Here is a 22,199-nt window from a genome sequence, read left to right on the forward strand (position 1 = left end):
CGGTTTGCCCAAGACTGGCAATTCCCATGATTTAGGGTGATTACGGCTCAGCTGTAATGAATGCATATTAAGCCTTCCTTCAGAGCCTACAGAACTTTTGATTCATAAACAAATTACTCTGAGCCTATAATGCAGGAGAAAGAAATAGCAGCTAATTTAACCAGTGAATCAATGGTGAGACAGCACAATACAGATCATGGAATTTGAAGTACTGTATAATGGAGAAAATGAAAGTAATAACAAGAAGCAGAAATACTCATAAGGGCAGCCCAGGCCCACAGGCCCCAGCACTGGACTCCAGGCCCTGGGCTGCAGTGAGACATCCGTGAATTCGGTCCTGCAATGAATCCTGACTTTGTTCTGGAAGATGTTAACAGAAAGACAAGCTGTGCTTAGTGTGGCCTCCACACCAATAGGATGCCTTCCCATTGAACAAGAAACCTAGCCAGCCCTAAGCAGGAGAGCCTCAGACAGTTCATGCCTGCTGCCCCAGGGAGGCACGGAGGTGTCCCAGAAGAAGCATGCACTGTGGCATCAGCCAGATGGACCTGTGGATCCAGGCTCCCTTGCTGTCACTGTGGGACCATGGACAAATAACCGGACCCTCTGAGCCTCAGTTTCCTTCCCTGGAGAATGGAGATAATACCTACAAAATCAAGTACATCATGGCTTATAAATTTGAGGCAGCTCAACACAGTGTTAAGAGCAAAGTCTGTGGACCACCTGGACAGCCTTAGGCAAGCAGCAAAGACCTCACTTTGCCTCAGTGCCCCAGCTGCAAAATGGGTTGATGTGAAGGTTAAATACTAGGTAATACCAGTCGAGGCTAAGCGCGGTGCACAGTGAGCCCACACGAATGCTCCTGTTTCCTCATAAACGTGCCCTAAGGATCTGAACGTGATGCCCTAGGTGCCCGGTTTGGTTCCAGACTTGCCCAGCAAGTCTGGGGAGGGAGTGTGCAAAAGGTGAAAATAACAGATTTTCAAAATCTTTTAAAAACATTCCAAACCAGGCTGGGTGTGGAGGCTCACGTCTGTTCTCCCACTGCTTTGGCAGGCTGAGGTGGGAGGATCCCTTGAGCCTAGGAGTTCAAGACTAGCCTGGGCAACATAGTGAGACCCTTTCTCTACAAAAAACAAAAAATTAGCTGTGCATGGTGACATGCTCCTGTAGTCCCAGATACTCAAGAGGCTGAGGTGGGAGGATCACTCGGGCCCAGGAGTTTAAGGCAGGCTGCAGTCAGCTGTAATCGTGCCATTGCACCCAGCCTAGGTGACAGAGTGAGACCCTGTCTCATATGGAGCCCAGCATAGAGGCTACCTTTTTCTTCCCCACAAATCCAGGATCCTGGATCGCACCTCCGGGTGGGGGGACGTGAATCCCCACGTGAGTAGCCTTTCCTTGGGGCAATTCTCATTCTCCCATTTTAGATGTTCCTGGGCTATTACTTTAAGGAACTGTTTGAATCTATGCTTGTGTCCACGGTTCTGGGGGAAAGTTTGAAGTAGTGTTTCCCAGAACGCATCCCATAGTGCAGGAGTCCCCTGAGGTGACGTGCAGGGGGGAAGGAAGGGCTCCCTCCCCAGCGGTGCTCCCCAGTGTCCCTCCAATGCTCACATGGCCCCACTGGAGACATGCTACTTTGCTTGAAGCCATTTATCTCTCCTTGAAAGACGAGCAAGAATTTCGCCCCATCTCCTCCCCTCTGCAGAATTGTATACTAAAATTTCTTTTGTGTGTGCCTGTATTTCTTCTTTCCAGCACTGTGCCGCCACCTAATTTCACTGCTTTGAGCCTGAACTGTACCTCAGCCTGCTTGGCTTGGACAGCCTGTGTCTTCTGACTCAGAACCTGTCTCATCCTGGCTTGACTCATCAAGCTTCTTCTCATCTCAGAAGAGGGGCGACAACAACAAAACAGAGCTCACTTCTGGCAATAATATGCAAATGCTCGCACGCCAAAAATAGTTTGCACAATTCAAGAGGGCACACAAAAATGTTCCATCACATTTGCTCAACCTCTAAATCAAAATTTTATGATGCCAAGGAGTTTGCTCAGTCACCAGTCTGGTGATTTTTATGGGATTCGTTTTTCTGAAGGGAAAGAGGGAGGTGAAATAGGAGTCGTTAGCCAGGCCGTTTCAGAGGATAAACACACAGACCCAAAATAGGAAATGCAAATAGTTTAAAGGCAGTGACACCAATTTGAAGCAATCAAGTAGACAATAATACAGCATAGCCACTCTTTCTTAATGTCAACCATGTCAGGAAGGCCTACAGAAGAGGGGGGCAGGCCTGCTGGGACTCCCTGCCAGGACCCCGGGTTTTATGGGGTTGCACAGTTGTAGTTTCTGGAGGAGGTCCCTGTAGGAGCCTGGAGAACAATAACCCCTGAGATGCAGGAGGAAGCCTTGGGGATGTTCCTCTCCAACAAGGAAAGCAAAGGGAACCATGAAGGTATCTGTGATAGAACTGTGGGTGGTGCATGTTGCCAAACGTCTCATCTTGTGTTGGTTCTGGACACCCCACACGCTCTGTCATGGGGCCTTTGAGTTCCTGGGCCATTGGAACACAACCTCAAGCCCTGCCAGGGAGGGAGACTCCAGTACTCCTCAGCCCCAGACACCATGCAGGCAGGCATCTAAGGTGGGTGCATTGATGGCACCCAGGTCAGGCTCAATGGTAGATCTGACCAAAGACCTGCAGAACTAGACAGTCAGCAGGTGTCTGAAGGGGTGGCATGGCCTCCACTTTCTGGATTTGTGTCTGATCCTGTGGGTTTCTCATCTACATGAGTGCATGGGTGACACTGGGAAGTTCCTTGAGCCCTAGAGTAGCAGCATCAGAAAACGCATCAGTGGGCCATCCCAGCAGCCTTCTTGTTGGAAAACACTGGCTCTCGCTGTCTGGTCGGCTAGGAGCTGTGGCCCCATCTTCAAGCATGACCCCTCTAGGAAGTCTCCCTGGACCCCCAACCCCAGCTTGGGGAGACCCCATCCTCTTGCCTCTCTTCTTGCCCCCAGGCCTTTGCAGAAGCTCTTAGACCTTCTGATCCGTTGGTTCCCCAGCCTCCTCATGACCTCCCTGAAGACAAGCATGGTGGCTGCCATCAGCAAATTTCTCCTAAGCTCTGAGCCAGGCTGATGCTTGAGTGGGAACTTGGTTGAATGAATGATGAAATGAATAAAAGGATGAATACATTAACTTGAAGCCCTTAGATGAAAGGTTTTCTCAGTAAAGGTCCTCTGCACTAGGACTGGTAACGTCAACTGTACTCAATACTTTCCATGTAGTTAACAAGAGGCATCCCCATTGAGCCTGCTGTGTAACCTGAGCTTCTCAAACTCCTCACAGGATCTGTATTAATTAATTGCTATCCACCCACTTAGGGGTGGGACTTACCATTATCCCCACTGTAGATCCCAGAGGACCTGGGCTCAGAGAGGCTATGCCTGGTCACAAATGGAAATTGAGTCCTCCTAATTCTGATTACTGCACTCTGCCTTCCCTTCCCTCCCATCCCTTCCCCTCCCCTCCCCTCCCCTCCCATCCCTTCCCCTCTCCTCCCTTCCCCTCCCCTCCCTTTCCCTTCCCTTCCCTTCCCAGGAGGAGAGTCTGGGCAAGCCCTGCCTTCTGAAGCTCAAGTGCTTTGCAGGAGAAAAGAAGGAAAGTGACTCCAGTTGAAGATGAGGGGCTCAGGGGTTGAGCAACCCTCACTCACGTAAAGGGAGAGAAGCAAGAAGCCCAACAGGAAGTCAGCTCACACCCAACAGGACAGTTCCTGCTAAGACGCGGCTTCCTCCTCATGGCCATCCATTCATTCATTCACTCACTCATTCTTTCATGTAACAATTATGAGCTCTGTTAGTCAAGGTTCTCCAGAGAAAGAGAATCAACAGGATTTACATGCCTATGGAGAGACTTACTGTAATGGGCTCATGTGATTATGGTGGCCGATGAGGAAGGAAAATAAATCTTGGGACCCCAAAATCACTAAGTCAAGGGGAAGTCAAACTGGGAACTTCAGCAGGCAAACCCGCCTCCCAATCTATTCCTAAATAAGATGGCTATGAAGATAAAAAAGCTACACACCTCCCTCACAATCTGCCCATGTATCAATCCATTCTCCTACTGCTATGAAGAAATACCTGAGACTGGGTAATTTATAATTTATCGGACTCACAGTTCCACATGGCTGGGGAGGCCTCGCAATCACGGCAAAGGCAGAAGAGCAAAGGCACACCTTACATGGTGGCAGGCAAGAGAGCATGTGCAGGGGAGCTGTCCTTTGTAAAACCATCAGATCTCATGAGACTTATTCACTATCAGGAGAACAGCATGGGAAAAACTTGCCCCCATGATTCAATTACCTCCCACCAGGTCCGTCCCATGATACATGCGGATTACGGGAGCTACAATTAAAGATTAGATTTGGGTGGGGACACAGTCAAACCATAACAGCCCACAAGGAAATTCCTAGTGGACAAAGGACAGACAGAACTCAAAGTCATCCCTCTGCTCACCTGTGACAGACACGTATCTGATTGTTTCCTCTGCCCTATTGTTTCACTGAGCCAGACTAAGGCCTACATGACTATTTGTCTAACCCCCACTCACATGGAAATTGTGTCTTCAGTGAAAGGCTGATCAGAGACTCAAAAAAATGCAACTGTTCATCTCTCATCTACCTACAACCTGGAAATGCCCTCCCCACTTTCAGTTGTCCGGCCCTTCCGGACCAAACCAATGGACATCTTACAGGTATTGACTGATGTCTCACGTCTCCCTAAAATGTATAAAGCCAGCTGTGCCCCGACCACCTTGGACACATGTCATCAGGACCTTGTATGGTTGTGTCACAGGTGTGTCTTTAACCTCAGCAAAATAAACTTTTGAAATTGATTGAAATCTGTCTCAGATACTTTTGGCTTCACACTGGCAAGGCCCAAATCTGCAGGGTGGGCAGGCAGGCTGGAGGCTGGGGAAGAAGCCCAAGCTGCAGGAAAAGTCCAAAAGTGCATGTGGCTTCATTGCCCCTGCTTGGAGGCCAGTCTTTTCCTTGTAGGGTCTTCACCTGATTGGGTGAAGCCCACCTGCATCATGAAGGGCCACCTGCTTCCCCGAAATCTGCTGATGTCAATGTTAATCTCATCCACAAACGCCTTTGCGAAAACATCCAGAATAATGCTTGACCACATATCCGGGCACCGTGGCCCAGCTAAGCTGACATGCTAAATGAACCATCACAAGCTCCTGTTCTAAAGGCTTGGGATGTTGTCACAAACAAACGGAACTTACTTGGCAGCATTGAAGATAAATGATGAACAATAAGCAGTTTCATATGTCGGGCAGCGATGGCTGCCATGGAGGAGAGGCACAGCAAGGTGAGAGGGTGCCTGCAGTGTGTGAGTGGGAAGGGGTCATTGTAAACGGGGTAGTCAGAGTCGGCTTCCTGGAAAATGCTGGTGTGAGCAGAGAGTGCAGGGGCCAACCAAGTGAGCCAGGAGGCATTCAGGAAAGGACTTTCAGGGTAAGGGGACAACCATGGGGGGTGCCTGGAGGAGCAGCAGAGGCCGGGGTCGGGGGAGCTGGAGCAGAGGGAGCAGGGGAGAGCAGTGGGAATGGAGGTTGGGGAAGTCAGTGAGACCAGCTCCAGGATGGTTGGAAGCCTTCTCAGTGTGAGAATTACGGTGATTACAATGATGTGGTTATTACATTAGACATAGCATGGACTCAAGAGTCGGATGAATTCCAGCTCAGTACCCAGCTTCTCCACATCCTAGCCGCGTGGACATCAGCCCATCAGTGAGTGTCTTTCTGCCTGGGTTTCCTTACCTGCAAAATCAGATGCTTATAGTACCCACCTTGGAGGGTGGCTGTGAGACGAACCACAGTTGCCCAGCTGCAATGTCACAAGCCCAATGGGTGAAGGTGCTTTCGTCTTTGCTCCTTTCATCTTCTTCTAAGGGACTTTGGGTGTCTTCCAACATTCAGTTGGAACTGTGTTTAAACAATACATTTTAAACCCCAAGTGTCCTTCCCTACATGCCATGCCATGATGTATCGGGAACTGCTAATGCTGGGTGCACGCGTGCTTCGGCAGATCTTATAGTCATCCTTCTTCTGCCTGTGCCTGCACTTGAACTGTATGTCCACCATCACTGGTCACTGATTAGGAAAGGCGCAGCTGCACAGCCAAGATGGTGCATGTGTGCTCAGTCACATAGAATTGTAAATTCTATGGGTGGGAAATTCTTCATCCCACCGTGGGATGCTGCCTGCAGCCACCCGCCTACCCTGCACAGGGGACCTGGAAGGCAAGATCCAGAAGTCCAGGGAGCACAGCTGCCAAGAACAGCAACAACGAGCTTAAGGCAGGTGCAAGGGTGGTGATCCACCGTAGATCATCTAGAACTTCCTGTCAATTTGGGTGCTTCTGACTTGACTTTTAAAAAATTTTAATTTCTGTTGCCTATTATTTTTAGTGGCTCAATTTTAAAACCCATATTTCCTGCTCTTCTTCTTTAAAGTTTCTGGGTCAGTCTAAATGAAGAGTATCTTGAGGACAAGACGCTAAAAAAGTTATCATTGGCAACTTATCTACATGAATCAAAATTTTCACATTTTTTCTGCCACCAAAATATTGGAAACTATGATTAGTATAAGTGTGCTTTTTTTTCATGTACAACTCTCAGTTTCAATTTTGGTTCTCCTCATTCTCCTTTTTAGCTAGCTTTGCTTTAAGATAATTAAATGTAATAACTTTAGACTTGTAAAATAAACGTCTACTGATATAATACCAGCTTACTCTGTTGTCTCCGTGTGAGATTTCCTCCAGGCTCTGCTGGGTGACAAGCAGTTTGACACGCACATTGCTTGTGCTTTGCTGCCAGGCAGCTCTTTTGTTCCTCCAATTCCCAGTTATCCTTTTCTTAAAGAGGTACTTCTTGTTTGTTTGTTTTTCTTTGACTTGAAGGAAGTGGAATTCCTGTATTAGCAATGAAAATGAGAAAGAATCCGAGGGCAGCCAGAGCTGTCTTTGAGTTTGTGGCACTTAGACTGTTTCCTCTGGCTAGTTCCTCCCTCTGTGCCTGAGCTGAGAGAGTCTGGAATCACAGAAATTAGGGTGTGCAGGTGGAAGTTTACAGTCATTTTCGAAGATTAGAAAACCCAGACTCAGCAATGGGGGCACTCACCTGGGCAGGATAGGCAGGTGTAATAGCTACAGGGCTGGGTCCCTCGCTGTCCACTGTGGTCACTGGTTGATTGACTGGGCCTCTGGGGCGCAATCAAAGGGGTGTCCAGATGACAAAAGGCAGGGAGCAAATTCCCTTCCTGTTGACTCATCCAAACTGCAGAGGTGATCAGCAGAGAAATGTGGGTTGGCGATAAAAGGAAGAAAAGAATCAATAATAATAAATGATAGTGATGATTATCTGTATTGGTCTTGACAACCAAAATGGCCCCTATCACTTCCCTAGTGCTTGTTATATTCCAGGTGACGTGACCAGCCAGGCAGTGCTCACCCTCCATCCCCAACCCACCCACCTGCCCCGCGCCCGCTTCTCGGATGAGAAGGGGGTTGCTGGGGGAGGGGCCTGAGACCTCACAGCCTCCAAGGTCCCAGGCTGGCCCCCGGGGTGAGGAGGGAAACTGCAGATGTGGATTTGACCAATTGAATCCTGACCTCCCAGAGCTCAGGAAAATGCTCTCTGGAGGAGGACTCTGTGTGACAATGCCCATCTCCCGGTGTCTCTTGGTGCCTCGAGGAAACAGTTTGCTGTTCTGTGAACAGAATCCAGGCCAAGGAAGTAAAGAGAGAACGGCAGCCCCTCCTGAGGCTGTGATTAAGGACTTCATGGAGAGAAACACTTCGCTCCTGGGACACCAGCCCTGAGGAAGCATCAGCTCTGGGACCTGCAGGGCTCCACTTGACCTCTTCTGCTTAATTCCAGGGTGACCTTCAGAGAGTGGACTCCAAGCAGGAGCTCACAGCAAGAGCTCCAAGCACCCCTAATGGGTCACCCCCTGGAAACCGTCTCTGTTTAGACTTGGGCTTCTAATAAATTAATTTTAAAATGGCAGTACAAGTTTGAAGAGGGCACCTTAGAAGGCATTTGCAGCCACGAAGGTTGACTCCGTGGTACATCTAACATTACGTGAGCTGGAGGACAGCCTGACTCCTCTTTACCTTTCAGCTGGATAATAGGAGCTAACATTCATCTTTCCAAGTAAGAGGACCAAGTGTGCTCCCAATGGTAGGAATTCCACAGACAGCAGCAGTGTGCAGCCCACGGCGTGCATTCAGGTGTCCAGTATCACCTTCAGAAGCATGTGAGTGAAGGGATGGGCATGAATGTGAGAGAGAGAGAGAGAGAAAGAGAGAGAAAGAAAGAGAAAGAGAAAGAGACAGAGAGAGAGAGAAGAGGGAGAGAGAGAGAGAGATTGAGATTCACCCCTGTTATGGAAAATGTCTAGAATAGAGTTTCCCAATGCCTTATTTTTGTCTGACATTTCAAAAAGATTAGTGTGTGGGTGTCAGGTATTAATATTGATCTTCATTCATTCCTTTGGGTAAACAGCTGCTTGAACACAGCACCACTTGATTTCTTTAATTTAGAAATAGAAGGAGAAGGAAATTGCCTTTCTTTTTGTTTTGACTTGATGGCTGGAAGGGTCCTGGCTTAAGTGGGTGAGTCCATGGCAGCTGAAGCTGTCCTGAAGACATATTCATGAGTCCAACTGGCAACCCTCTTCTCTGCGATGGCTCCATGATGTTCGTCTCAGTTTCTTCAGAGTTAAAACGAATAGCCTGGGAGATGGCTCAGGTTCATAGCTCCAGCCAGAGGGTATCTTCTGCAAAACAGCCCCCAGCTGACAGGCCCCCAGAAAATGTGCTGCTGCATTCCAGCTTTGTGGGTGTCCCTGGCCACGGTATAGGGCAAATAATCTCTCCAGCTGCCCTCTGGGTCCTCTAGGAAGGGACAAGGCTTCTCCCAAATCCTCCAGTGAGGATGGGAACAGTCCCCTGGGTAGGATGGGGCGAATCCATCTATCTGGGTAGGATAGCTGCTTCCCAGGCCTGGATGTGCTGTCAGAGGTGCAGTGAGGACTCCGGGGGAGCAGCTGGTGTCCTCCTTGTAAGCCCCATGGCCTGGGTAGGTGGTCGTGAAGACCTTGCAGTAAGACTGGGGAGCAGGGGGAAGTTGTCTCCCCGCTTAACTGCTGGCGTTCACCGCATGTTCACTCCAGTAATGATTCATTTATTTGGCCTGTGTGATTGAAAATGACTGCGGCTCCGGCAGGGTGAGTCACGCCAATGGGTGGTGATTAACATGAAGGGATTGGTGATGAAAGCTCATGTTCATCCTGGGTTTCTGGGAAGGATGGCACATCGTTTAGGCTCCGTGACAGGCTGTTCCCAGTGGCAGAAGCATGGACTTCCCAGGGCTCCCCCTCTAATCGCTTTCCAGAATGGTTTTGCTTTAATTGGTTGCCCCTGGTGGTCTTGGGGACCATAGGCCACGTCATGTCAGTACCCAAGATCTCCTAATTTTCAAGGAGACTCAAGGCAGCAACTTTCTCTCTAACTGACTTCTTCCAGCCAAGCGGCAACTAATTAACTCGGCAGTGCCCTCTCAGCCCTGCCTGTATCCAGAGGCGCATGCCTTTCCCTGCTGCGGTGGGGTTTTATTTGTTTGTTCATATGTTTGGCCAGAGCACCTCCCTGGCAGATCTCTGGGCTGGGATGGGCAGCAGGGTTAGTCCCATCCTCCCAGCGGTCAGGTGCCAGCACCATCTCCAGCACCTTATCCTCGTCATAAGAGTTTTCCTTGGCAGATAGGAAGACGGACAGATGAACCTCAAAGTGCCACGTTCTCATGCTCATTGGAAAGTCCAGCAGGCAATGGCCTGGGGCTCCTTCTGCTTTGATGAGTCCTGCGTAGGTCTTGCTCATATTCTGGAACCAGAGAGACCTGCAAAGCATTTGTCTAGCATCAAGGGTTCAAGTGTTTCTCTTGATCTAAAGTCAGAGGAAGAACAAAACGCTACTCTGCAAGTAACTCCAAATAACGTTGAAACTGTTTGCTCCTCACAATCAATATCTGACCTCAGGAAGAATTATCCTGAAGCACTTTCTAGATTCTACCCAGAAGCTGCCAGAAAGGATGGTGGAGACGCCATACATGTGTGTACCGGGACCACACACACCTGCAGGAATGACCTCTGCCCAGGCAGCAGCGTCCAGGGCTGTGGGGAGGCAGCACCAGCTGAGCTCCTCTCAGGCAACCTTCGGGGCACCCTCACAGCATCCGCTCAACACACTCAGATCGTCAGCATCTGGCAGGTAAACGTGAGGCTGAGAGCAGGATTTGAACCCAGGCAATAGGACTCTGTGTGACTGTTTGTGCTCTGGGCAGCTTTGAATTCAGTTCAAATTGAATTGGGCTCTGGGCAATTCAAAGCTTGAATTGAAGTCACCCCCTGAAGACATTTCATGAATATATGTTGCCTGCAGGCTCTCTCCTGGCCTCTGACTCTGTCCCTAGGATGCAGTCATTCTGCAGCACACTCAGGCCAGGTTTCTCCAGACTCAGGCTGCTTCCCAGGTTCAAGGCCTGGCTGAATGGTGTGACCTTGGCCAAGTTTCTTATCTCCTTGTGCCTCATTTTTGTTTTTTCTTTTTTTTTCTTTTTGAGACAGAGTCTCGCTCTGTCTCCAGGCTGGAGTGCAGTGGTGTGATCTTGGCTCACTACAACCTCTGCCTCCCGCATTCAAGTGATTCTCCTGCCTTAGCCTCCCAAGTAGCTGGGACTACAGGTGTGTACCACCACACCCGGCTAATTTTTATATTTTTTAGTAGAGATGGGGTTTCACCATGTTGGCCAGGATGGCCTCGATCTCCTAACCTCGTGATCTGCCTGACTCAGCTTCCCAAAGTGCTGGGATTACAGGCGTGAGCCACCTCACCCAGCCTCTTTTTCTTATATGTGAGTGGGGGCAACTCTGGTACCTGCCCCTTGGGGCTTTGGGGCACACCTGGTGGGTGATGTGGGCATGAAGCATGGAACTCATGTCTGCAGAGCCTGAGTATCTGTCAGCACAAGCTCCCTGACATTATTCTATGCTGCTTGGAGCCTTGCAGGTGCCTCCCTGGGACAAAACATTGCTATTGTTTTCTTTAACAAGCACAACAATGTTATTTCTACACCAGCAATTTCTTTCCTGGTCTGTTGTCCTGGCTCATGCTCCTTGTCCTGGCTCCCTGGCTTTTGTCTGAATATGTCTTAGCAAAAATGTCTTGCTTTCAGTGGAACTTTGTCCCTCTCAAATGCTCAAAGCGTTTACATAACAAATGTCACTGAGCTGACACCCTTCATGAGTCAACGTGCTGGATGGCATGATGTCAGGGGAATGTCAGGCACAAGCTCCGGACCCGGGAGGGATCTGGTACATGTCTGGTCCTTTCACTTCATGGAGCCCTGTCCCCTTTGGGGGTCCAGGCAGGTATGCACCTGGCCACGACAGCATACAGAGGAGACTTGGACATGTGAAAATGGCGAGTGGACGTCAACATGAAATTAAACAAGATCAAGAGTGAAAGGTGCGGAAGAGAAAGAGAAGCCCTCAGGAGCTCTCGGCTGCTGGAGAGGGAAGCACAACACAGGCTGGGTGTCGGAGAAGCGTTGGAAGCCGCAGCCGGCCTGGAGATGAGGGCAGGATGTGGACGAGCCGTGCCCATGGTGAAAGGGGGGACAGGCTGGAGGGGAAAGAGCATTTGCAGAAGGCAGAGGCAGGAGCCACTGTGGCTGGGTAGAGAGCAGCCAGGAAGGGGCAGAGAAGCCTCCTCTTAATGAGAGGCCCTTACAGTTTCTGACACAGAGCACTTCCGCGGAAATAGTTTTAGGAAAAGTCACCTGATAGCGTGGGGCGAGAGGGTCTGGAGATGGGAGACGCCTGGCAGGGTCCTCTGGGAAGACAAGAAAGCATGTGTCTCACTCTGCTGTCATCTCCTCATTTGCATTTTCCCTCAAGAACTCCTGTGGATGGAGCCTGGAGACAGAGCTTCCGGCTGAGGCCTCACAGCCCAGACAACCTCTGACTGTCCAGCAGCTGCAAAACGATGGCGCCCACCATGGGCACAGAGGAGCCAGGAGACAAACGCGGCCTCCTGAGTTCCCAGGGAAGAGGCAAGAGGGGGTAGTTGTGCGGGAGGCGGGGGCAGTTGGAACTGGGAGGTATCCCTTTGGAGGGCGTGGGCTGGAGGTTTGAGATAATCACTTTTCACACAGGAGGGATAGGCTGGACCCCAGGCGTGGCTCTCAGGGGGCTGTGTGGGGCCTGGCTTCCAGCTCCTGTCCACCCCAGGCTGGTGGGGGGTGATCTTTGGGTGATTAGAGGACTGGATGCCCTTTTGCTCTGGCCTGGGTTTCCATCCTTCTGAAATAAATTGTTTGCTTTACAGTGGAAGACATACCCTGTTCCTTTATTTTTCTAAAGCAAATCCAATCCACTCTGAGCCTCCAGTAGGCAAGAAGTCTGAGATCATCACACCATGGGCTCCTTCATCCCTGCCCTGAGTGGGATGTGGGCCCCGGTGCTTCCTGCTGCCAGGATCTGGGGTGGCCTGGACTTTAGTCCTTCTCTTTCATGGGACCAGCAGCCCAGGGTGAGCCTCCACTGAACTTCCTCCTGCCACTGTATCCCCCTCCGTCTCTCTCTCTCTCTCTATCTCCCCCCTCTTCCCTCTCCACCTCCTTCCCTTCCCTTCTCCCCTCCGCTCCCCTCTCCTCCCTTCCTCTGTCCTCCCCTCCCCTCTCCTCCCCTCCCCTTCCCTTCTCTTCTCTTCCCCCTTCCCTTCCCTTCCCTTCTCTTCTCTTCCCCCTTCCCTTCCCTTCCCTTCCCTTCTCTTCTCTTCCCCCTTCCCTTCCCTTCCCTTCCCCCTCCCCTTCTGTCTGTCTCTCTTCCTCCCTCTCTGTCTTACTGTTTCTCTATGGGGGCTGCTGCAAAGTTCACTCAATGAAGTCCTCTCTACAGATCTCAGGCCAGAGACACCCCTCCATACACACACAGAGGGCCCAAGGCATCCTCCCCACGTGTTAGACAGAATAACAGCCACTAAAGTTGCCCACACTCTAATCCCAGAAACCTGTATATATGCTGTTACGTGGCAGTGGGGAGTTTGCAGACAGAGTTAAGGCTATGAATTTTAAAATATGGACATCATCCTGGTTTATCTGCTAGGCCCATGGTGATCCTGTAGGTCCTTGGAAAGGATGCCTGCAATGGACTGAATGGTGCCCTGTGATGCAGGAAGGAAAAGGCCGGAGACAGTTGATATGACAGTCCCTGTCATGCTCCACTGGCCTGTCCTTGCCCAGGGGTGACGAGCACTGAGGCCCCTTCCTGGGAGTGGAGAGGAGATCTCACCAAGTGGTTGCCTCAGAGCAGTGGGCACAGGCACCTAGAATGTTAGAGAGAAAGGGCACCAGGGTAGGCTGGATGGCGGCCCCCAGGAGATCTGTCCGCATCCTAATCCCAGAAGCTGAGAACATGACTTCACTTGGAAAAATGGTAATGCTATTAAATTAAGGATCTTGAGATGATATCATCCTGATTATCTGGGTGTGATCCCTAAATCCAATGGCACACAGAGAAGATGCACATAAAAAAGAGAAAGCCATGTGAGGACGGAGGCGAAGATTTGAGCCATGCAGCCACAAGCCATGGAATGCCTGGGGCCACCAGATGCCGGAGGAGGCCGGAAGGACCCTCACCAGCACCTTCCAAGGGAGCATGGCTCTGCCAAGACCTTCACCTTGTGTTTCTGGCCTCCATAGCTGCACAGAAAACGAATTTCTCTGGTTTAAAGCAACCCAGCTTGTGGTAATTTGTTATAGGAGCCCCAGGAGACTGATAGAGGCACAAACATGTGGCATCAGATTCCCTGGGACAGCTTTGAAATGAATATTCTTGGCCCACTGTTAAATTAGTAAAGTAAGGATTCATAATTTCATATATTTATTTGTAGAGTTGAGGCCTCACCCTGTCGCCCAGGCTGAAGTGCAGTAGCATAATCATGGCTCATTGCAGCCTTGAACTCCTGGGCTCCAGTGATCCTCCCACCTCAGCCTTCCTAGTAGCTAGGACTAAGATACGCACCACCATGCCTGGCTAATTTTTTTGTTTGTTTTGTTTTATTTGTAGAGGTGGGGTCTAGCTGTGTTGGCCAGGCTGGTCTGGAACTCCTGGCCTCAAGTGATCCTCCCCCCTCGACCTCCCAAAGTGCTGGGATTACAGACGTGAGCCACTGTGACTGGCCTAGGACTCATACTTTTTAAAAGCTCCCCAGAGGATTCTTATATAGCCATTTCATGGGTCTGTGTTTGAGAAACATTTTCTAGTTTAATTTGCTTATTTTACAGACAGGAAAACAGAATCTCACCCCGACCCCCAGCTCATTAGGAGAGGAGGGCTCTGGCCTCAGCCCTATCACTAACTCCTAGCTGAGGGCTCATTGGTGAGTGGTCAAGAAATTGCCCAACAGCGTGGTTTCGAGGTGGCCAGCCTGGCCTCTCGTGGTCTTGAGATTTTAGCTGTCTTGAGAAAGCGAAGGCTTTTGACAAGATGACCACCCTCCCCTATTTTCCTTTCTTTTCCTTGCAATTTTCCCACAAGGAAGTTCCTGGGGGCCGCTCTTGTACCTTTGGAGCTGTGACCGGGTAAGTGTGAATATGGGACTGTGGGTGGACTTTGAGATGCCCTGTAGAGGGAGCTTGTAGTGGAGCAAGACAGGGTCCAGAGAGGAACGCAGATCAGAAACCGTTTCCACACTGGGTCCATCCACTGCTGAAGCTGGAGCCAACCTATGCCTTGGAGGTTCCGATTCCATGGGGCAGCAGAGTTCTTCTTTGTGCTCAGGCTCACTCAACTTCTGCCTTCCCTTAATTTATGTGATCTTTCTTAGCTGGGATTCAGCCTGAAAGATCCACGATGCAACTGTATTTCCAGAGAGATCTGGGGAGGACAGAGAGCATCATCCACTCCACCTTCTTTGTTAGAATAATGCAATAGGCTCACAAAATCCTCAGAACAGCAAGGACAGACTCATGCAACTCGAATGTCTCCACCTTGGCCCTGCTCTCCCTAAGGCAGAAGAAAGACCTCAGATCCCTGGATGGGATTGGCCATGGAGCCCTGAGAAGCTGTGTCACTGTCGGTGCTATGAGTCCTCTGTCAATATTACTAATATCATTTAGTTAAATTAAATCTACTCTTCAACTATTTTGTAAGAAATCAATACTGGCATGTGCATCTCTCTTTGTCCCATCTTATTCTTTTTTGTTTGGTTGCATTTTAATGGTTCTGTATATTCAGAAAGGAAATAAAAAATGAAAGCTGCCAGGATTAATTTGTCATGGATCAATTTTCTTGTATTGGGGACAATCATGAATATATCAGAGCCCAGCCGCTCTCATGCTCTGAGGTTGTCATAATGGACTTCCATCGATATGACTTTCAAGGGTAAAATGCACCCCCTGTGACCTTTGTGGAGTCTCTCCTGTCATCCTGTCTCTGCTGAAGACAGTAAATGGTTGGGATTAGCTATTTTATGTTATGACATGCATTCTTTAATCTGAAATGTGTTTGTACCCCTGCAAACCCTGCTGCAAAATGAAAATCACTTTTCCACAGTGATCAACAGCAGTCTTTTGCAGACCGTCACCATGCTAGGAACAGGGGAGGTGTGTGCAAATGACCACCATCCTACCTGCACTCTTGGATTGGGGCAGGGGTGGGAAGGAAAACCCAGCAGTTCCCAGTGTGGAGAGGGATGGGCTAAGGATATGCAGCAGGAGATTTGAGGGTACAAAGCGAGGGACTCCCACCCCCGCTTTGAGCGGGGAGGTTCAGGGAAGTTTTGCCAGAGGCGTATGGGCCAGTTACAGAGGACTTTTACATCTCTCAGTGGAGAAGAGAGGAAGATTGCTGGTGGCTGGACATGGTGGGAATCTTGAAATCACAGTGGACTCTGTGGTTCTACAGACCTGGGTGCAAATCCCAACTCCACAACTAAACAGAATCTCATCCCAGCACTCAGCTTATTAAGAAATGAGGGCCCTGGCTCCAGCTCTAACATGAATTCCTAACTTGGGGCTCATTGGTGAGTGGCCAGTGAATGGCCCAACAATGTGGTTTAGGGGAGGCCAGCCTTGCCTTCCTCTGTCCCATCTCTTCTCACTTCTTCTGGATAGGCTTAAAGCTGGGCCCAAGGGTCTTGGTCTTGGGGACCCCTATATCCTTGCCTTCAAGACAGATGACTCTTACTGATATTCCCACATTTTCCACTCCTTTCCCTTTACCCAACCCTGCCACCATTTGGGGGAACCCCAAATGAGTAACAACTTCTGCCTTGCTTCATTTTACATGATTCTCCTTAGCTGAGATTCAGCCTGAAAGGTCCATGATGCCCAATATTTCTAGGGAGATTTGAGAAAAGAGAGCATCATCAGCTCCACTTTATCCATTAGAATAATGCAATAGTCCCACAAAATCTTAAGAACAGCAAGAACAGCCTCATGCAACTCAAATGTCTCCATCTTGGCCCTGCTCTCCCTTAAGGCAGAAGAAAAACCTCAGACCCCTGGACAGGATCAGCCATGGAGCCCCGAGAAGCCACGTCACTGTTAGTGCTATGATTACTATGCTCTGATCCCCAATTTTCTCATCTGAAAATGGAGACTACAGTGGGACCCTCTCGGCAGAGTTGTAGTGAGGCTCAGGTGAAACAATTCATCTGATGCTCATAGTCTACTGCCTGGTGTATGTATGGTGGGCTCGCAATGTATGTCAGCTGCTTCTATCCTGGTTTCCACCAAGAATGTCACCACCATCACCATTGCCTTCATTGCCTACAGACCCTCGTTTCTCCAAATAACTTAACAACCCTTAGCATCCCTGCCCTCTGTTGGGTTAGGGAGAAGATTCCCTCATGGGAACCCCATGCATGAGGTCCCCAAGCCCTAGGACCCCCTTCGGCAACTAGTGGCCAAAGGGTGTCTCATGGCTTCCCTGGATTTAACTTGAGCCCAGGTATCAGCTGAAACTCATTCTGGGGATCTGAGCATCTTATGTGGAGACCTGTGGGCTCATCTGGTTCAGCTAAGCATATAGTCAGCTGAGTGGTCAAGATAAATCACCCAATGTTCCTACCCACCCCTCGATCAGACTGTTTTCTGATAAATCACAGTGCTCAGATTCCTTTCATTTCCAATTTCAAAACAAGCTTTGAAAGGTGTGCCAGGTGAGGGACCATTCTTCCTCCACATTTATCCTATTTGGTGGTTTTCTTAACATTTTTTATTGCAAGGAAATCCAAGACTGAGTGAGGAACAGTCCTGTCCCGACTAAAATTTACCCACAGCTCTCTTCTTGGCTTAAAACATTTTTTGCTTCACTCCACTCTGCCCTGTCCTGCCAGTGCAGCTGGCTCTGCCTTTATTTCCCTCAAGAAAAGCCAGAAAATGCTCAAAGATAAAACCCATTTATCCAAGACCTGGCTAGTTACATGGACTAAATCAGGTCTGCCATGCCATGCATGATACGTGCCTCCTTTTCCCAGATGAGGCTTCCTCCAGAGTGTCATTTACATACATGTGAAAGAGAAAGGGCCCCTGGGCTTCCTCTACTACAGGACCAAGTTTTGTAAATGTTATATGGATGCTTGAGAAGAAAGTGTTCACTTGACTTTTTGGGTAAAACCTTCGACACATACTTGATAATATCACAATTGCCAATGATGTTATTAAATTATTCTGCACTTTTGGAAATTTAGCTTGCTTTATCCACAATTTAGAAAGGGTAGAGAAATCTAACAGAATGGTGGATTTATCCATTTCTCTCTATAATTTTATAAGGCATTGCTTTAAGTACTTTGAGGCAATTTTTTATGTGAATACAAATCGAAATTATTCTATCTTCCTAGGAAATTGCATAACATCGTAATGTAATGACCCTATTTTTGTTAATGTTTATTTTTATTATAAGCTATTTTTGTCTGGTATTAATGTAGCTCCCCTGCATTCTGTTGGTTGTTAATTACATAGTCTAAGTTTTACCATCCTTTTATATCCAAGTGTGTGTCCTAGTTTTTTAGATGGATTTCTTATAAACAGCATAAGGTTGAGTTTATTTTTTTAAAAATAAATTGAATCTCACAATCTATGTCTTAAATTGACAAATTTAGTCCATTTACATTTATTGTCCATACAGATATATTGCATTTGTTTGTTTCCAGCATCCTACTTTTTCCTATTTATTCTCTTTTACTATACCTTTTCCTTTCTTATTCTTCCTTTTTTTTTTTAAATGAAGTAGGTTTATTTATTTTCTAGCTGTGCAACTTTAGGCAAATCACCCAAGCTCTTAGTATCTTCAACTATGAAAGTAAAGATAATAGTATCAACCTATACGAGAGAACACTGTGAGGATAAAAAGAGTTACTATGTGTAAAGTTTTAGAACAGCACCTGACATATCATAAGCATGGTGTTTGTGCTTGTAGTAGCTTATTCCTTTTTTCCTTCTTCTGGCTTTATACTGTATTTCTACTCTTTTACTATTTTTATTGGTAGTTCACCATGAATTCTTAACGAGGTCTAAGGCAACATCACAACCCCCTTGTAACTAATGCAAGAATCTTGAAATCATGACCCTTCTTACTTTGATATTACTGTCCAAGATTTTAGGTTTTCTTTTTAAAAACTCCCATGAATTAGAAATATTTTTATTATTTTATGTAAATGTTTTGTATTAAACTAATTGAGCACCAATTCTGTGCCTGGCATAGTTCTGGATTCTGGAGGTGCAGAAAATGTTTAGATTTACCCATTTCTTTGTTCGTCATCTCTGCCAGCATCTCACATCTCCTATTTCTCTTCTCTTTGCTGTACATCCTTAATTACTTAATATAAATTACTAACTTTTAGGTTAGGTGGGAGGGTAGCAAATTCACTGCATTTTATTTATCTAATATGTTTCGTTCTTGTTTCTGAAAGATAAGTTTGCTGCATTCATAATTCTAGTCTAACATTTTTTTTCTCTCAGGAGTTTGAAGTTCTTATTCCACTTTCTTCCAGCTTCCATTTTGGCTTTTGAGATATTTTCTGCCAGACTAGTTTTCATCTCTTTGTAGTGGCCCTTCTTTCCACATATTCCTTATAGATTGCTCCCTTCTCAATTGTGTTTGGCAATTTTACTACAATGTGATAAAGGGGTAGATTTCTTTTTATTTATTCTACAAAGGATATAGTACAATTTCTACATCTGTGGATTTGTATCTTTTATCAATTCAGTAAAATTCTTGGTCATACCTCTTAAAATACTATCTCTCCTCTTTTTTATTTTTTTATTTCTTCTTCTGGTACTCAAAATAGATTCATGGTAAAATATCTCACTCAATCATCTAGGTATTTTGAGCTTTCTTATTTAAAAAAAATTCCATGATCTATTCTGGATTATTGCTTGAGATCTGTCTTCCAGTTCATTAATCCTTTCCTTAGCTGTGTCCAGTCTGCTTTTTCACATAGCTACTAAATTTTTCACTTCAATAATTATACTTTTTATTTCAAAAATGATTATTTGCTTGAATCTACCTGTTGCTGCTTCATCATTTTGTAATTTTATTTTCTTCTTCTTTAAACATTTCTCACACCATTATTTTGTATTCTTATTGTGATTATTCTAATGCCAAGTTTCTTGAAAGAGTAAATGAGAACACACTGTTTCTGCTGACTCTGACTCATGGTGGCTTGCTCTAGCCATTGTTGATTATGGGTTTATAGAGTTTGACCTTAATTGTAGGTGCCTAAATGGGGAATATTGTCTCAAAAAAGAATTTCCATTCACTTCCGCCATGAGCCTGGGGAAGCCACACTCCTGAGGTGACTCCAGCCCCCAGTACCAGGATTCACCTGGGAGTTTTAGGATTAACCTTTCTCCTTGTTGCTAAACTAGAATCTCTACCTACAAGGAAGTTTTACAGCTCATGTGGTTCATAGTTCAGGAGTTTTTTTTCGCTTTCCCTTTTGAAGGGCTTTACAAGTTTTCCGTGCAAGCCCAACGAGGCAATAACAATTATATTTTGTGCAAGAACCAATTGTTTTATAGCAGAAAGTCTCCCCAGGGTATCTCTCCATTTCTCATTATCATCATCCTTGATTGAACATTAAACGGAAATGTAATCATGGGTATGATGTCACTGATAAGAAAAAAGTAATGACTCACATTCCAGGTGATTCCAGATGAAGCTTTGCTCTGTTTCTCTCTGCTCATGATTTCCATCTCATTACCTACTGTACATTATCATGGTTTAAAACTGATCCTATGAGGTTGTAAGATTCACTAGAATGTAAACAGTATAAGGCAATAAATTTTCTCGGTTTATTCAGTAATGTTCCCCCATCACATGCAATAGCATCTGGCACATAGTAGGCACTCATTAAATATCTGTTGCCAACCAAATGGATACTAGATTGACTTTTCCAGGCCCATTAAGTAGTAAACTGAGAATTCACATATGCCATCCCCCATCCCTACCCCCACACCACATGCACAGAGAAAATGCTAGCATTTTGGAAAACCAAAGGTAATTTTAATACTTTCTTGACACTCAGGGCATGTCTTATTGAACCATGTCTTTCTTTAGGCTGTGCATACCCACCGAAGACAAGCCACATTTTTATTGCATGGCATGACTCTGCCTGAGCCTGTCTCGCTGGAAACACTTTCGGCAAAGTATTGGTTAATTCATTCTGTTTTTCAAGACTCTAGTCTGAAGCAGTGGTTCTCATACCTGTGTGTGTATCAGAATCACCTAGAGGATTTAAGACACAAATTGCTAGCCTCACCCCCAGAGTTTTCAATTCAGTATGTCTGGCGTAGGGTCCAAGAGTTTGCATGGCTAACAAGCTCCTTGATGCTGCTGGCCAGAGACGACACTTTGAGAGACCCTGATCTGCAGCTTTCTCATGCAGCGATCCGCTTGGCTCATTTCATTCTTCTCTCCTTAGGAGGCATCTTCGATTTGAAGCTGAGAACTGAGTGTGATGACAAGAGGCAAACCAACACATGCTGCATTTTCCTGTACCTTTTTCATGGGCATGTTAACTTTATACTTTAAAAATCCAGTTGAGCACGCATCTATACCCCCAGCACCAGGCCTTCCCAGACCACTCTAAAGCCTCCGTCCCTGGTTTGGGGGTCACTGAAAATTAACTTAAAAGCAAAGTGCCAAAGCAAGCAATGGAGATGCAAGTTTGATGGGTACAAATTGCAAGTTCTCACATGCAAATGCGTAATAATCAGTTGTTTCAGCAGCACATCTTTCATCCCGTCCCTTCTGGAAGGATGACACCTCCTGCCTCATTTTATTGGGAAGATTGATGGCATTATGCCTGGGTATGACAAAGGCCCTCGGTGCCCCTTTTCATCCACTCCTCGTCCCTGAACACAACTGCCGGTAACAAATGCAGTGTAAAGGATGGGGGGTGTCAATGTAATTAGTTCTTCAGAAGCAAGATTGCTGGTGATTTATAGAAGGGTGTCCATGTGTCCCTTTGTTCCTAACCTAAAGTCAATAGCAAAATGAGAAAGTCCAGTAGAGATTCACGAACAAACCAATTTAGTTGTTTTATAGACAGAGCATAACATACCAATATAATATTATTAACATCCAAAAAGTGGATATTACAAAAAAAAAAACCCTTCCCTCATTTTTCTCTGACAGCTGAGACGTTAGCATGCTGCTCTGAAGTGCCATCTCTCTTCTCCCCCTTTTCCCTGTGCCTCCTTTTCTTCCTTTCCCCAAATTGAAGACCCAGCTGTTTAGAAGGCGCTTCCCCTATGGGCACAATCAGGGTATGAAGATGTTGCCCATGAACCACTGAATTCCTTGAGGCCAGAACCCACTTACGTCCTCTATCCCTGTACCGCTGTTGGGGGCCACATCATCCATTTCATCTAGTTGAAGTGAAAAAGGTTCGAACATGCAGCAGATTGAATCCAGGCTGAAGCCACCAAGGGGAATGCGAGTAAGAACAGGCTCCTTGTTCCTCCATCCTCCCCCTGCAGCCCCTCTCGCCCTGGGTTTATAGTCAGGGATGTTTGAGGCTGTCATAGCTGGGTTGAAAGCACATGTGAG

Source organism: Gorilla gorilla, chromosome 1 (genome assembly GCF_029281585.2).
Source record: "Gorilla gorilla gorilla isolate KB3781 chromosome 1, NHGRI_mGorGor1-v2.1_pri, whole genome shotgun sequence".
In the NCBI taxonomy this organism is placed as follows: domain Eukaryota; kingdom Metazoa; phylum Chordata; class Mammalia; order Primates; family Hominidae; genus Gorilla; species Gorilla gorilla.